The 17,826-nt window shown below is 36.3% G+C and overlaps 1 protein-coding gene across 4 annotated transcripts in view; it reads left to right on the top strand.

The window, feature by feature from the left end:
- The window catches only part of LOC136843320 (FAD-dependent oxidoreductase domain-containing protein 2-like), a 217,614-nt gene that overhangs the window by 14,701 nt on the left and 185,087 nt on the right, over positions 1-17,826 (top strand). Inside the window, exon 1 of one of the 4 annotated variants that reach the window (XM_067111591.1) lies at positions 11,190-11,392. The exons of 2 other annotated variants lie outside the window; for them this stretch is intronic. The gene's annotated coding sequence lies outside the window, so the exon portion shown is untranslated. Of the gene's footprint in view, positions 1-11,189; positions 11,393-17,826 lie in introns of those variants that run through there. One more of the 4 variants, XM_067111593.1, reaches the window with a different exon arrangement.

Genomic DNA, 17,826 nt, shown 5'->3' with positions numbered 1-17,826 from the left:
CTCGCCAATTCAAATGGTTAGTCTCTCTCTCTCTCTCTCTCTCTCTCTCTCTCTCTCTCTCTCTCTCTCTCTCTCTCTCTCTCTCTCTCTCCTAGTATTCACTAGGACAACTTATTGAATCAATAAATATTCTCCCCAACTCAAATGGTTAGTCTCTCTCTCTCTCTCTCTCTCTCTCTCTCTCTCTCTCTCTCTCTCTCTCTCTCTCTCAAGGAGGGATAGGATGTGAATGAGAGTCACGAATATTATCACAGCAGCGTCTTTGATCAATTAGTCGGCACCAGCGGCGGAGGAGAGAATCCTTCCAAACGCTTCCTTGAGTCGTGGGCCAATTAGGGAATCGGCTCAAGGCTAAACTAAGCTTGTCGCTGAACCAGACTTTCCAAAGGATTTCCTTCAATTCTGGATCTAAGGAACCGTGGGGGTGGGATGTGTGGTAAGAAGGTGGCCTCCATGCTTGCTTCTAGTCGAGATCAACGTCAGATATATCTTCGTGATATTAAGTGTCATAATTTTTTTTTCTAATTTCATACTTGTATTTAATTATTTGTTAATTTTTATGTCCTTTCAGTTGCTGGGTATCATTCATACCTTGCAACAGAAGTGAAAAATTGTAAGGCTTAGGAAAATGATACCCTTTCGTTTAAGTACAAGGTGCAAGGTCAGAAAGAGAGAGAGAATAAGGGAAAATAAATGACGGTAATATAAGAGAGTTGAAATTGAAGGGCACGACCTTACGGACGTTACGGACCATCCGAAGCTCGAACGGAAGTACTTTCGTTCTATATAGGCCTGTTTTCATAGTGGCTACTAGTGAGAAAGGCTGATCTCGGACTGGACGATAATAATCTAAATATCAAATCTATGTGCTGCGCACGGAAAAAAACATTTGGATGTGCATGCCATTTTATATAGAAAGATTCTCTCTCTCTCTCTCTCTCTCTCTCTCTCTCTCTCTCTCTCTCTCTCTCTCTCTCTCTCTCTCTCTCTCCTTCCTTCCAATGCAGCAACTCGGACAACCTGTTGAATCAAGGATAAAATACTTTCTAACCGCCGCCCGTCTCTCTCTCTCTCTCTCTCTCTCTCTCTCTCTCTCTCTCTCTCTCTCTCTCTCTCTCTCTCTCTCTCTCTCTCTCCTTATGTATACACAGCATCACCTAATAACATATTAGAGGAGGATAGCATATTTTCAGCAGGTGTTGTTCACCCTTAATAAAGGAATGTCGTGAGAAAAGTTTGTGAGTGCTGTTTTTCGTTAAATGTTCGCATTGAACTGCAAAATTCCAGCGTCTAAAGTTGACCAATGTCTATATTTTATCAGTGTTCATAATTTTTTACATTAATAATGACAGTGAAGACGTCTAGTAATGTTGGTTTGGAACCTGAATGCATCCGTCTTTATATATGGTATTCAAGATTGTATGACAAGTTTTGTTCTTTTTTGCAGTTATTTGCCAATTTTGGTTTGAACATTACTTTTGCACTTTTTACTTGTGAGCTGTTCGCTTCCTATACAGCATAGGTGAAAGGGTGGATAAGATAATGTGGAAAAAATGAATGATGATAGGTTATTTAAAAGTGTGTACAATTCAGAAGTTTTAGGGAGAAGACGTAGAGAAAGACCCCCTGTTTCAGAGTTGATCCACTCTCAATAATAGTCTCCTCTTCGGTAACAGAGATTATCTCCCCTGTCCCACTGAGAAGGTCGAATGAAGCCTCAACAATCTTTGAGGGAACAACAGATCTTTCATCAATACAACAATAATCCAAAGCATTATTATGTCTCTTGAGATTATCGAAGACCCTTCTGCAACTCGTTTGAACAACGCCACCTGCAACGCCCTGAGAAAAAGGAAACGAAATTCTAAATTTAGTTTTAAGAAACCTTGGTATCAAGGATTCAGGATGCTCATAAATATTTTTTATTCCGTGGAATTTCCAAGGGGCTAAGAATTTAATTCGAGGAACTGATGTTCATGATGCGTGATATTTCTCTAGGTTGTATGAGGTCGTCAATTGACGTCTATTTGTGTGCGAAGAGATTCATTCCGCACGTAAACATTTTCAAAGCTGTCTTCAGCAAATCTTCAAAATCAAATCAGCATCAGTTACCCTGAGATGCAAAAGGTTGAGAGAGAGAGAGAGAGAGAGAGAGAGAGAGAGAGAGAGAGAATTTGTTTTGACAAATTTATTGTGCGCAATATAATATACCAAATATTTACAATAGAACTTAAATGGAGCACCCATAGCAAGCTTGCATCGGAAAGATCGCCTTAACATAAGTTAAAAAAAAATAAGAATAATTATGAAGCATCTTTACAATTAGTGTAACTTTTCTTGGTTTTTAAAAACATTACAATCTAATAAATGGCAGGGTAACAGGATAGGAGAAATATTAGATTTACAGCGAAGGAGGAACATAAATTCGATTTCTCTTCTGAATTGGGCTGTTACGGAACACTCTTGAAAATAATGGTATACCTTATGGCCTTTGGTGCATTACGTAACAGAAGAGAGAGAGAGAGAAAGAGACTTGGGGGTAGGCCGGTGGCAGCAAAACACAAGCAACAGCCATGGAAAATCAGAGACCTGAGAGAGGAGTGTTTTCACACTGAATCAACGAGTCTACCACGAGATCAAAGACCTATCGTCAGCCCTTAAATAGAACCAGGAGGCTGCGTTCAAACATGGCGCATTGCTGGTGGAAGGTCGTGGGAGGTGAGACGGGCACAATATGTCACAGCCTTTGACACCGCGACAGCGAAAGTAATTACATGCCATCAGAAAGCTTTAATAAGTTGTCAAAGACCTGTTCTTTCGACGCATAACGCGAGGACTCCGCGGAAAATGATAAATTTCTTGAATGTACTTGGCCACCAAGATAGCGATATTGCATGTACAGTATGGCGACTTTATTTTGTTTTTGAATGTTAAAGCTGCTGCGACTGTAATTCAGAAACTTCATGATTGCTGTCAATATTGCAGTGAGAGGATGTTTTGCAGATTGTGACTTATACCATGTTGCCATTTTATTTTTCTACGAGCAACAGAAAATAATAAGTAAAAAATGCGCCGGTTTCTTCGGCGCAATCGAGTTTTCTGTACAACCGCTATAGCGTATAATCAAGGCCACCGAAAATAGATCTATCTTTCGGTGGTCTCAGTATAATGCTGTATGAACCGCGGCCTATGAAACTTTAAACACGGCCCGGTGGTGGCCTATCCTTTATCGTTGCCAGAAGCACGATTATGGCTAAATTTAACCTTAAATAAAATAAAAACTACTGAGGCTAGAGGGTTGCAATTTGTCATGTTTGATGATTGGAGGGTGGATGATCAACATAACCAATATGCAGCCCTCTAGCCTCAGTAGTTTTTAAGATCTGAGGGCGGACAGAAAAAGTGCGGACAAAAAACAGTGCAGACAGAATAAAGCGCAGATGGACAAAGCCGGCACAATAGTTTTCTTTTAAAGAAAAATAAAAACAAGTTTAAAATTATGGGGGATGAACCACAGAGCGTTTCGTTTTCGTTTGCAACCAATTAATCAAATTGTTGCATACAATAAAACACCAGCTAAGTAAACTGACAATATAAAATTGAAATTTTGTGAACGTATCTGGCCGGTAGCACTTCTATCATACAGTGTTCTGTCGCGCCTGTTAGACATGTCCTTTGATTAATTTTTTTAGTGTTTATAACCTTTACAATATATATATATATATATATATATATATATATATATATATATATATATATATATATATATATATATATATATAGTTAATTATATATAGTTAATTACTCGTCCATTGTACTAATCTGACAAAAGGATCAAGGTAGGTATTCAGGTAAATCTGATTAGCGCGAATGATTGTTCTCTGATACAAATGCCATCGGTTATTTTTTTATGTATCTCAGTAGGTTTAAATTATTCGGATCGTCATTTAAACTGTTATAAAATATACAGTGGTATCGTGCAAAATTTTTATTATATTGAACGCAGTGGTGTAAATTCCTTGTATCTAACGTATCAAAACAGTGTAATAGGTTTTGTCATATTTTCAAACCACCATGGTGATTCTTTTTTACTTGAGTTTTATCCTTTACTCCTCTCTCCTGTTGTTGCGATGAGAGGTAGTTCCTCGTTGGACGAGTCGGTAGAGTTGCCGGCTAGCACTCTGCTAGGCCCGAGTTCGAGTCTCCGACCAGCCAATGAAGAATTAGAGGAATTTATTTCTGGTGATAGAAATTCATTTCTCGGTATAATGTGGTTCGGATTCCACAATAAGCTGTAAGTCCCGTTGCTAGGTAACCAGTTGGTTCTTAACCACGTAAAACAGGTCTAATCCTTGGGGCCAGCCCTAGGAGAGCTGTTAATCAGCTCAGTGGTCTGGTTAAACTAAGGTATACTTTTTTTTTGCGATGAGAGGTAGCATTCATTCTTTGATGTAAAAAATCTGTTGAATAGTTATTATGAAAACTATTGAAGGTAGATTTTAGGCAAAAGTAAAAGTTGTTCGAAAGTCGGCCAGATGTCAGGCAACGAGAAATTCAGGGGTAAAAGTGATGCTCTCTTCATTGATCCATGGGGCAATGAATTAGGCTTCCACTCTAGTAATAGTACAAGAACGTAAAGATATTTATAACTGTAGAAAAGAAGTATGTATGAATGTAAAATTTTAAACTTATCGTTGTTACTAGTAGGTCAGTGTGATTTTTTTACGCTTAAAGAAAACAGCTACCTAAGCTAGATTGTAGGCTTGAGTGAATAACAGACACGGAACGCTTGGAGGTAGCTTACATTGAAACCTCATCAGAAAACGGATATCATCCTTATCAGGGAGTTAACGTTCGGGAAGATGGGTGTTATCTTTCAGCCAAACCAACAATATGGCGGAAAACAAGACGAAACTACCTTTACTATATTTCGATAGAAAATGTGTATCCTGAGTTGGTCAGCAAGAAATCCTGAAGGCAGCACCAGTGTGAGGCCTTGGATCAAATCAAAGATATGGCACCTAGCAAGGAAAATTAGATTCCAAGTTTCTTAATCAAGAAAATCCGATTCTTGCTACTTTTGATATGGACCCTATAGGGTGATATGGTGAGGTTGAGACTTAAATTTAGGTTTGAATATTCTTCAGTTATTAAGCGGTTGATGAAATTTCTAAAAACTAGCGCTCCTTTAATTTAGAAAACTCTCTGCGCTTAGAGTTTTCTCATTTTTTATTTTATATTTCTTAAAACTTAAGTACGTTGCATAAATATTCATATTGATTGATAATTTGTAATGCCAGATTAGTGTATATTTTTAACAGTTTAAACTGTTCGTTGCACTGCAATTAACATTTTTTGCAGCCTTCGAAAGTAACGTAGGGTAGTTGCATTCCTCTAATGGTTATTTTTTACCAGGCAAATTAGCTAAAATGGTATTTCATTTGCCTTTTTTTGCGTTTAAGTACTGCCATTGAATGTATCCTTTTCACTGGGAGCGGATATTGCCACTGCTCTTGTTGAGAGAGTACTCTTTGAGAGAGAGAGAGAGAGAGAGAGAGAGAGAGAGAGAGAGAGAGAGAGAGATAAGTATCGTATCAGATGAAGAATCCACTCTGTTTAGGGCGAGGGTTACCTCGGCCGTGCCCTTAGTTTTTTTAATAACCGGTATATGATAGTATACAATTTGGAGGGGCACTGAACACTTACTCTCTCTCTCTCTCTCTCTCTCTCTCTCTCTCTCTCTCTCTCTCTCTCTCTCTCTCTCTCTCTACACACACAAAACCGAGTTCCTATCCACAGCTGTCGCTTAAAAGCATGTATATCATTCAGTGCTTAAGACAACAAAGGCATTCATGATTTTCAAGCAAGCTCGCCCTTTCACTCCGGCTCGGGAATCGAGCGCAAGTTCCTCTGCTATGGCTTGAGAGAGCTGCTAATTACACGACAGTCACCAGAGTTTTCGGGAGAGCAAGCAACGCTCCGAAATTTCGCAAACTGAGATTAAATTTACATTTATTTTACTGTTGTTTTTCTCTTTACTTAGAAAATCAATATAACTGTAGGTACTAGACATGTCATTGCCCATATTTGATTGTAGTTCTTTTCCTCTACTGTTAATCAAAATCCTTTTCAATGTTGCGTATTGAGTCGCAAGCAGTGTTTTCATTCCGTTTGCAGGGTCTTCATTTTGATCAGTTTCATCTATCTTCATTCAGGCAGGCTTTTCTTTTTTTTTTTTTTTTTGGGGGCAGATGGGAGGGTGGGGATTGTTCAGGAGATAGTCCTTGGACAAGTAGCGTGTCCAGATATCATTATTTAAGGTCACTAATTTATTATACTTCTTTTTTTTATTACACATTTTACGTTTCGAATAGTGTTAATAACTCCTCTCTCGTTTTTGAGTATCGATGTTAAGATATATTGAAAATGTTTTACAATACTATCAATTACTTTCTTGAAGAGTGTTTTGATTAATCAGTACCGTTTTATTTTATAATATATAACGAATTAAAGGAAATTTATACACATATATTTTAATTGTCTGGTAACCATATGCTATATCTCATATATTCATAATAAATTAGTCCTCTGCCATTCACGTACCACCATCATCACTCCTCTGAACTAGTGCTCTTTTAGGTCTCCTGTTCCCTTTTCATCAACCTACTCTCGTGATTATCCCAGGTAACCAAACGATCTCAAACTAATCTTATCCGTCATCTTACCCTTTCTGCACGACATGATTTACGGAGACATATTGGTGACTTGCGCTCTCTCTCTCTCTCTCTCTCTCTCTCTCTCTCTCTCTCTCTCTCTCTCTCTCTCTCTCTCTTGTTTTTTTTTTTTTTTTTTTTTTTTTGTGTGTCCAATTTCATCATCTGAACTTCACTTCTGTAAAGTTGAGTAGTTCAAAATATATAATTTCGATATACGCTTTTCATTCATAACCATTTTTTGCGTTTCTGGTACCGTCCTTGTTTCATGATTTTTTTTTTTTGTGATTGTCATTTGTTTACCGTCGTCCTTTATACTAATTCTCAAATGAATATGCAAATTATTACTTCTATACTTCCCCTGCCAATAATAAGTTCTTCTCTCTGTCTTCCTTGACTTTTATTCATCTGCACAACCTTACTTTTGCTAACGTTCACTCTCAACTTAAATTTTTAACAACACGTTCACACGGGGTCACCATTACTTTCAACTTATCGTGTCTGTTGCCAATTAACACTTATCCACCCGCCCGCACGCATCAGCCACTTCCTAACCCACAAATTTATATCCGTCAAGATATATAAGTTTCATGCCAACGTGATACATTTTTATCAATGACTCACTTTATCACAAGAAAAGCCGCTGTTTCGTCTGCCATTGATTAAAGAAAGTTTGCAGTCGTAAAATTTTTAGAGGGTTCGACAAATCGTCTGATACACCATAAAGGCGCCAAACGGTCTACTGTGTGTCCTTGCCAGTACTTAAGAGCACTTGATATAACTTTCTCCATACTCAGAGATGTTTTACACACCTAATCCCTAACCTACCTTCCTTATCTAAACCCGAATTAAGATTCAGGGTCAGTCACTCCCATGCCTAATGGCAACTAAACTAACAAGGCACAATCCCAATTATCGTATGTACTGTTGTGCAAAAATAACTCTTACGTTTACCAATTAATTACCCTCACCCTTTGTTTGAAATCTCTCTTTTATCCAGGTATGTATCACGCACCTTGTTTAGCCGCCTTCGTATTATCACCACCTTATTGCAGTATTTTAATATCCTTAATAATTTTTATTGCGCTCAAGCAGACTGAAGTTACCTTGTACTAATAAAATACCTGTTACCGGATTTTACTTTCTTCACGTATACTCACACACAAGTTGCTATATATATATATATATATATATATATATATATATATATATATATATATATATATATATATATATATATATATATATGTATGTGTGTGTGTGTGTGTGTGTGTGGATGTATATATATGTATATGTATATATATATAATATACAGTATATATATTATGTGTGTGTATATATTCATATATATTGGTATGTGTGTGTGTAAGAAAGATGTTCAGCGTATCATCGAGAAAAGGATGAAGGAATTGGAAGACTGTTTTTAGACTTTAAAGTGTCAACCAGTTCTGTTATTTATCTTGGGAACAGTAGCTGAAACGAGAGACTAATAGCCGCGACGAAGGAGATCTGTTTGACTTTTGCTACCCAGTTTGACTTGCGTCCTGCAAACGAAGAGAAAAGTAACGTTAATTAAACTCGATCACTGGGGGATTTTCCTCCCCCCCCCCCCGGGCTCTTTTTGTCGTATTTGCAGAAGCTGGGAAGTCGGAGTTTAAAGTTTGATATTCTTCCGTCGCCATCATTGTTTCTTTTATGACGCCCGCGCTCGCGGTGGCTTTTTATTGCTTTTTATATTATTTCTTTGACATCTTCTTTATTATTTCTTTGATGACAGGATTTCGTCGTTAAGTACTTCGAACTTTCTGTTCGTCTCATAGAATTGTCGCCTTTTCATTTGTTCTGTCATTAAGTGGGGGTCATTTAAACGATTTGTAGCAGTCATCGCTGGTGTCTTTGTAAAATTTAGTTATTTTTCTTTTTCGGGTGTTAATTGGAATTTCAGTATTGCTACGATTCTCGGGGAGGATTGTAATATAGAGCCGTTATGTATCTTTGTTAGGGAGGCGGGCCTCCTCAACAAATTTTAAAATATATATGCATATGCAGTACGTTTGTGTGTGTGTGTGTGTGTATGCAGAGTATTATGTATTTACACACACACATACATACATACATATATATATATATATATATATATATATATATATATATATATATATATGTATGTATTTTTTAGATATCGCTTACATGACACTTCTTTTAATTTTTTTATTATTTAATTTTGTCATGGCGTCAATAACCTAGATGCTGTGACGCCAGTTTTAGTAACCATAAATCAATCATTATATGAAACGAGGAGATACATGGATTTTTTTTAAGTAAGTAGCTTACGCCTCAACTTATTTCATTTGGAAATTGTTTTTAGTCTGCTCTTTTTGAGGACTGTTATTTACATCCGTGGTAAATATCTTTCCTAAAGTGAAGCTAGGTCTTTATAATTATTCTGAAATGTCATAACAGGATTATCTTTATTTCCTTCAGTTGGCAAAGGAGATTCATTGGTTCTGGTATTTATTTTTATTCTCGTGCATCTCTCATTCTCTCTGCCTAATTATATATATAATATATATATATATATAAATATATATATATATATATATATATATATATATATATATATATTTATATATATATATGTATATATATATATATATATATATATATATATTATATATAGTTATATACTGTATATGTATATGTATATATATATATATGTGTATGGGTTAATATATATATACACATTTATATATGTATATATGTACATATATGAATGTGTGTATATATTAACACACACACACACACACACACACACATATATATATATATATATATATATATATATTTATTTTTTTTTTTTTTTTTTTTTTTATGTATATGGGGCGTGCGTGCGCGTGTGTATTATTTACAGATCTAACATTTTGCGTTTTCAGAGGAAAGTAAACCTTACTTTATCACATGAAAAAATTTTGATTGTGGATGTAAACCAGGTAGTCCATGTGTCGCCCAAGTGTCCCGGAAAAAAAAAGGGGGTAAAAATACTCACGAGTTAAGTAAACGAAAAAAGGGTTCTTCCTACTACAGCTAAAGGTAATCCATTATTTCTGTAGGAAGCTCCTGGTGAAGTAAGTGTTGACCCACAGATATGCATTAGGCTTTCCGGATTGTTGTGTTTTTCATGGTTACATGGTAATATAATATATATATATATATATATATATATATATATATATATATATATATATATATATATATATATATATATACACATACATACATACATACATACATACATACATACATACATACATACATACATACATACTTATATAAACTCGTATACTTGGTGATATTTCAAGAGAATATATTCAGTCATTTTTTCATGAGGGTAATTCAGTATGCTAAATCAAGCTTGCCAGTATTTTATGACTTGATTTCGTAAGGTGATATTTTTAGAGGGAACTTGCCTTCACTTGGGTATTTTTAAAAGATAAACTCAGTTTGTAATGCCAGTTTTTGGATTAGTTATACAAATTTACTTTTCATACAGACATACAATTTTGATAAAATAGGTGAGACGCGCAGTCTAGATAATCACGATTGACAGAAGAGCGCATTTAGTGAAGTAAAAATTTATAAGGGCTTTTAGACTGACTTAAATCTGAGCTTGTGTTCCTTGTTCGACGGTCCAGAAAATCTGAATTCTTCAATTTGTGATTAAAGATAAGTTTTCTTTCTGATCTATCAAGTCTAGACATTCAGTATGTCAGGCTGATATAAATAGAGAGAAAAAGAACAAATTTGAATTTTAGATTGATCCTTGACGAGGATCAGAGAGAGTTTATTTTTAAAAACTAATTTTCTAGTTGAATATTGACATGGAGTTTATTATTAACGAAAATGACGCTCCTCTGATATGCAGATGTGTTTCCACCGAATAGACTGATCACAGGATAGTGAAACAGGTTATATTTATCAAAGTCAAGCTATTTTATTCCAGAAAAATAACAACTTTCTTTTGTAACTCAATTTCTGGATTCTGAGTGTTAACTTGCGGTTAAGAAAATACTATTGTGAAGGGGAAGCCGCCTTCCCCTTACTTTGTGTAGGCTTCGTGAAAGGCACCTGTTGGTTGCGACTCATCTCCCCCCCTTCCCCCGCTCCCCCTTCCACTCCCTTATAAGTGATGAAAAAGGGGAGGCAACAAATGTCACGCGGCGTTTCTATTAGTCGGACACCTATGACAGGTCACCCCTAGATATAGTCGGCATCGATCGGTTCCCCCCACCCCCTTTTTTTCCCCTTCCTCTCTTCCCTATACGTCCCGTCCCCCCCTCATTCTTTTCCTTCAACACCTCCACATGTTTCAGGCAGGAAGCATCTGTTGAAGAGACAGAGGTAAATAAAGCGATTCGAGGGGGTGGGGGGAAATGCAAGAGGGAGGAGTCAGACAGTCAGTCCTCCTCGCTTCTCAGTTTATTCTCAGCACGCGAGTCTCCTGCTCACCGACTGATCCCCATCTCCCTCTCTCGACTCTCAGTCTCAGTGGCTCAGTTCGGCCTCGACCGTGTTCCGCAGAGGAGGTGTGTGAACGGTCTCGAGCTTTCGCGCTTCTGTAGCACCCACGCTCACTTCATTCATTTGTGATAAGAATCATTATATTACCCTCGGCAATTAAGGTAAGTGTATGGTGGCCACAAGCCTTGTGTTGTTGCTGTTGTTCCTGCTATCGTCTTGGCTGTTACGTAACTTTGCGAAAAGTTACCATCTTTATCCATGTGAAGTTTCGGTTATCAGTTAGTCATTTCTATGCTCGACATTGAAAATATTATGCAATTGACCACAAAAATTAATTGATAGGGAGAAAATCGAGTTCGTTGTCTTATGGTAACGAATTAGTGCTGTTTCTTTATCTCCACATCTTTTTTATGCTTGTGTTAATTTTCTAAAGCCAGTTCTATTATCTAATTTTGGACTCAAGATGAAACGTTCGCTTATCATTACCGGAAAGTCATTGTTATGCAAGGTCACTTTTTCTCGTGTTGAGTGGCGTTTTGAAGAACTATGCTTATCACCCTGAGCTTTTATAGTGTCAACATTAAAATTTAATACCTTTTTATTATACCGGTTTCATGTATTAAGGAAGTTAGAATGTTATGTATATATGTATATATATATATATATATATATATATATATATATATATGTGTGTGTGTGTGTGTGTGTGTGTGTATATGTATGTGTGTGTACGTATTTGTTCGTATGTATGTGTATGAATGTGTGTAAAATGTGTATATGAATGTGTGAATTACAGGTCAGAGATTAGGTACACTAATTGAATTGGCTGTTACTGTGTTACGCGCACATTAATAAAACAAATTTAATTTGAAGACTTGAGAAGAAAAGTTTTAATCCTGGCTTTATTTTCTCCTTACTTCTGCTGAAGATGAACCAAAACAACAGTTTTGTTGTTCTTCCTACAAATTTCTGGTATCGACAGTATTTTAGTCCTTATATTATTCAGCTTAGCAAAATATAATTCATCAGATTCTTACAAAACAAACCAGATTTTGGAGCAGACACCACAGTTTGAAGGATGTTTTGGCTATTGTTATAAGAAAAGCCTTTGCGAATGTAAAATATAAAAGATATGAATTTTAAAGTTTTTCAGTAGAGCTTGAAAACAAAAAGACGAGTATATATGCATGTGCAAGAAAATGCAACCACTCTCTCTCTCTCTCTCCAACTGTTTTTCCCCGTAATGTAATTTGGGGTGGTGGTTGCGGGTAAGAGGAAGAAAATGTTACGTGTTTAGCGGTAGTAAAAGCTTTCGCACCAGTGGTGTTATACTGATCTATTCCTAGAAATTAGCTTTTGTTTTCAGAACTCCTGATCATGTTCCATATTTCTTCTGGCGTGTTGTGCTTAACTGGTCAAGTCAAGTCAGGTGCAGTGCTAGAGTAGTCTCTCTCTCTCTCTCTCTCTCTCTCTCTCTCTCTCTCTCTCTCTCTCTCTCTCTCTCTCACACACACACACACACACACACACACACACACACACACACACACACACACTTATATTAGCCTCACATCTCTGGGTATCTAGGAAAAATGAAATTGGATCAAAATACCACTGTGATGAAGCACTTCACGTATTTTTGTTGCTGGATATTTTGTAGTATGTGTGCTGTCAGACAATTTACTCAGGTTTTCTCTGAAGCCTGAGTGGATACAATCCGGAGATGTTTACTGGATTTTTCTGTTTTTTTCATCTGCAAGGTACAATCAATATTTCTTTAGTCATATATAAGAGAAGAGATCTACTTGACTTCCTTTATCCTAACAGAGGTTGTTACGATTTAGACCATTGCCGGAAGATATCGTTCTTGGTTATCTTCCGTCAGGCCTTGCATTACCACCGTTAGTTTCTTTCCCCCAAGAGCTTTGCGTGTTATTCGCGCTACTGAGCTTCAGCATCCGCATTCTCTTGACGTGCCTCGTTGTCTCACTGCCCAGTCGTAGCACTAGAAATTTTAAAATGCCAGGATAGAGTCAGATATGGTACCACAAGGGAAATTTTGTAGTTCCATATATAGATGAGATATCGATGAAGAGGATATGAGATGGGTTGAACGTGTCTTTTGCACAACCCCGGCAGAACAGTACATGATAGTCAGCTGGGATCCTGTGGGCACAGAAGAGTTGGAAGGCCTAGACTTACTTGGATGTGATCTGTAGGACGTGAGGCTGGAGTTGATTGGAGATTTGTGGACGGCAAAGCACAAAAAAGGCATAAATGATGGGATTTTATAGATCTTTACATCACACGGCATTGGAGGAGATATTGATGATGACAGATTTTCCAACAAAACTTGATCATCCGGTTGCAAGTGGCACAGTAACACCATGATGTTCGAAAACAACTCGCTCACACACACACACACACACACACACACACACATACATATATATATATATATATATATATATGTGTGTGTGTGTGTGTGTGTAATGTGTGTGTGTGTATATGTGTGTGTGCGGGCGTGTGTGGGCGCGCGAGCACGAGTAAGTTCTGAGTCACACCGCGTTTACCAGTTTATCGGATCGTATAGTGATAAGAAAAAATTAATAGTGCTTTGGCAAGATTCCGCGATATCGCAATGTCAGAATGTGTTTGAGTTAACGCACCATTCCATAAGTTGCAGAAACCATGTTGCTTTTAGTTCTTATCGAGTGGAAAGTTAATTCATTGGTATTGGTTTAGGCTCCGAGCTTCATACACCTGGGGTCCGTGTGCCGTAAGCTTTCATAAGGAAATTGCGCGCGTTTTCGGATGCTGCAATCTTTATTGAGCTCCTTTAGTCTTGTTACCGTATAGCTTCTTTAGAAACTAAATGGTTTATTCTTAATCATTATTTTAGATTTCTAAAGATTCAGGTTTTATAGTCCTTGCTAGATTGATCAGTATATTTATGTATATTTTTTTTGACAAGGCGGCAGTTTTAATTTGTATTTAGTATATACAGAATATAGTGGTTACTTTTAAGATATATATAATATATACAGTATATACATATGTATATATAAATGTATATATACATTATATATATAATACATATAGATAGATAGATAGCTATATATATATATATATATATATATATATATATATAATATATATATAGATGTATATATATATATTATATATATATATATATATATATATATATATATATATATATATATATATATATATATGTGTGTGTGTGTGTGTGTGTGTGTGTATATATACATATATATGCTTGCATGTATTTGTATTAGCTACATTGGTCTCAAACTTTTCGATTCCGTACACTCTTTGAATCCGATCGTAATTGCAAGGTCTTAAATCTAAATAAAGAAACCTTGACGACGTGGTGGTATTCGAATCCATCTAAATGGTAAGAGCGACGTTGTCTGTAACCGCTCCACCACAAATGTTATTTTATTCTTAAGTTGTTTCTCATTTGAATTTAAGGCTTCATACTGAAAGTATATCCAAAGAAGTGTTTGGAATTCGGGAAGTTCAAGGATTACTTAGCTATTGCAAATTCATATGTAATATTTTTTTATTACTTCCGTAAAATAGTATTCCGTTTCCATAGAAAATAAAGCCAACACTCTCATATAAGGTTAACTTTCGTTTTCATCGAGACAGAATTAAATGTATTATGTTTTGTAGATAAACATGTTCCTGAAGAAAATTTTTGAAGACTCTCAAGGCTTAACCAAACGACCTGTGAATCGATGTAACTTGGGTTCATTAGGCCATTGTGGAAAACCGTAACAATTCCGCCTCGCTGACTGCCGTTTTGCTTGCTTGATGTTGCTCTTAATGCAAAAATAGAATAGATAACTTTTCTCTTACATCTTGTTTGAGCGATAGATGGCGTTTTCCACGGAGTTGATGTTTAGTCATAAGGTATGGCACACATTTTTGTGACATGATACCATGTATGGCCTTTGGTTTTCATGTGAGCTATTTTGCACATCCCGTTGCGAAATCGTTGGAATTCTCTGAAGTAATTGTTTTTATCTTGAGTGTTTAGTGTATTTTGGAACAACGGCGCACTTCCGTTCCAAGTATTAGAGGGAAAGTGTGAATTCCGTGTCAGACGAAAGAGCATAGTAATAATCCATAGGACATGACTTTCATTTGTAAACGTTGAAGGAATAACTGGCTCGATTTAGAAAGCTTGACAGGGAATTGGAACTTTTAGAATGGTAGCCGGTAGTATTACTTAAGTTAGACTAACAAGAAAAATTAAAATTAACTGTTTAGAAGTGCAGAACGACGTTATATAATACTTGTTGTTATTGAAGTCATTACGTCTATTGATTATTAAAAATGTTAACCTACCCTTCATCAACCCGTTAGAGTAATTTACTCATTTGGCGATATTATTCATTACGTGATGTGTTCATAAGACCTTGGCCGTCGATCTCATCTTGTAATCTATCAGCGTTTCAGTTGCTGTGATGAATTTCTAATTATCCTAAATGGCAAAATGGTGTCAGCAGCGATTCCCACACTTCCCCACGCAAATTCGAATGTGTATGTTTCGCTCAGTTGCCAGGAGAGTGACACAACTCAAAAAATGTGTTTTTTGAGTTACTGGTACCAGCAGATAGACCGTTCTTTGTTCCATATTGTGGTAAAAAGTCTTATTTGTCTTTGCAATACTACTTGCTAGAGGGCATGACATGTCACTATTACACTATAGAAAGTATAGAGAGTTTTAAACTTTAAATTGCGTAGCCTGAAATATTGCAATTTTTGAGTTATGTCACTCCTCTGGCAAATGAGCGGTTTAGTCTTTTTTTCGGTTGTTTCTGGCACAGAGACATATAAATTGCTGTTGAAGTTTCCAATATGTATTGAAAAAGATACTGGAACGGGATCTTCGTTGAGGGTTTAAAAATATTTTTGGTCCCTGTGAATTTTATCGCTTCCTCCATTCAGGAATATGATTTGATATATTGTTGACGTATCAGGGTCTGCCCATCTGGCGCACGAAGGAAAAATATATATATATATATATCTTTTTTGAAGGAGAAACCTTGAGAAGGGTTTAGGATGCTTTTGTGTGTGTGTATGTGTGTGTTTTTTAACCTTTTCAAAGTTGTTAATGATGTATTTTGACATATTAGGATTTGGTCTCTGTTGATTGATTAGGACTTTTCTCTGCCTGTCATGTATATTTATCACGTGTATTTATATAAAAGCAGTTGAAGCGACTAAAATGACAAATATCAGAGTATGTCGACTCATTTGGCTTTATTTCATTTTAGGTTACTCTGAAATGTGCTCTAATGCATTAAAAATATATTCAGATAGACTGGAAATCTATTTCGGCGTAACATTCGTTGTGGACCTTATATAAAGTCACTCCTGCTCTCAACATTGAGAGTTCTACACATTCGTTTCCTTGGAAGGCTCTCGGTACTTGTACTTGACATGAAATTAGACAGTAGTTCTAGAGATAAAATGCTCAAAATCGGACTAATTAAGAAAAACAGCAAGTTTATGAATGAGAGAGAAAGAAATTGTATTTCATTATTACAGGAGACAGCTAATGTAGTTCTTAATTTCCCAAGGAAGCCTATACAACCCGGTTACCTGTGATTTTGCTACTTTTGAATCATGCTGGGAGGAAATTGCCTTCTCTGAATGAAACGCTTAGTGAATAGCGCTGAGCTCCCATACGTGAAGTCCACCAGTCAGCCCAGCTGTCAATTAGTACCACGGAGACGTGGAATCAAGTAAAGGCTTGCTGCCAGCAAGTCATCCCAAAAGGCTTTCTGCCCCATGCAAATTGAAAAAAGGGGATAATATATATACTACTGTTTATATATGTATATATACAGTATATATATATATATATATATATATATATATATATATATATATATGTGTGTGTGTGTGTGTGTGTGTGTGTGTGTAAAGTTTAATATTAAATTTGCTATACCTCGAGAATAACACACCAGAGGATGGTAGGCTAACTGATAAGTGGATGTGTGCTGATATTAAATGATATTTGTGGCTTTATATTTATATATATATATATATATATATATATATATATATATATATATATATATATAATGTGTATGTGTGTGATTCCCAGTGAACCAGTGTTTTCCGGTTCGATTCCATCGTGCTACTGTGAACCACCTGAATTAGTTAGTATAGACTATGGTATCGCAACCAAGATTACAAAGATTATCCCAGTGGAGGTAGCACTAATGGATGATGATATTCGTTCATGTGTGAATATCCCTGCACTGGATGAGCGAATAACCCCGGAGGAAGTTCAGTCTCAAATTAACAATATTAAGCCAGACAAACCTTCTGGTTCCGACGATGTTTCCCTTGGTGTTCTGAAATTATTCCCAGTGCAGTGGATGATCACTCTTGCTGCATTGTTTAATGCTGTACTTATATCTGCCTCATGTCCTAGATTGTGGTTCATTGCCAAAATGTTTACAATTTTTAAGAAGGGTAGTAGGCAAGAACCAAAAAATCATAGAGGTATGACAGTGATCAATCGTTTGGCAAAGTTATATGATATGGTTTT

This window comes from Macrobrachium rosenbergii, chromosome 11 (genome assembly GCF_040412425.1).
Source record: "Macrobrachium rosenbergii isolate ZJJX-2024 chromosome 11, ASM4041242v1, whole genome shotgun sequence".
In the NCBI taxonomy this organism is placed as follows: domain Eukaryota; kingdom Metazoa; phylum Arthropoda; class Malacostraca; order Decapoda; family Palaemonidae; genus Macrobrachium; species Macrobrachium rosenbergii.
This window is presented reverse-complemented; position numbering and strand designations above follow the sequence as displayed.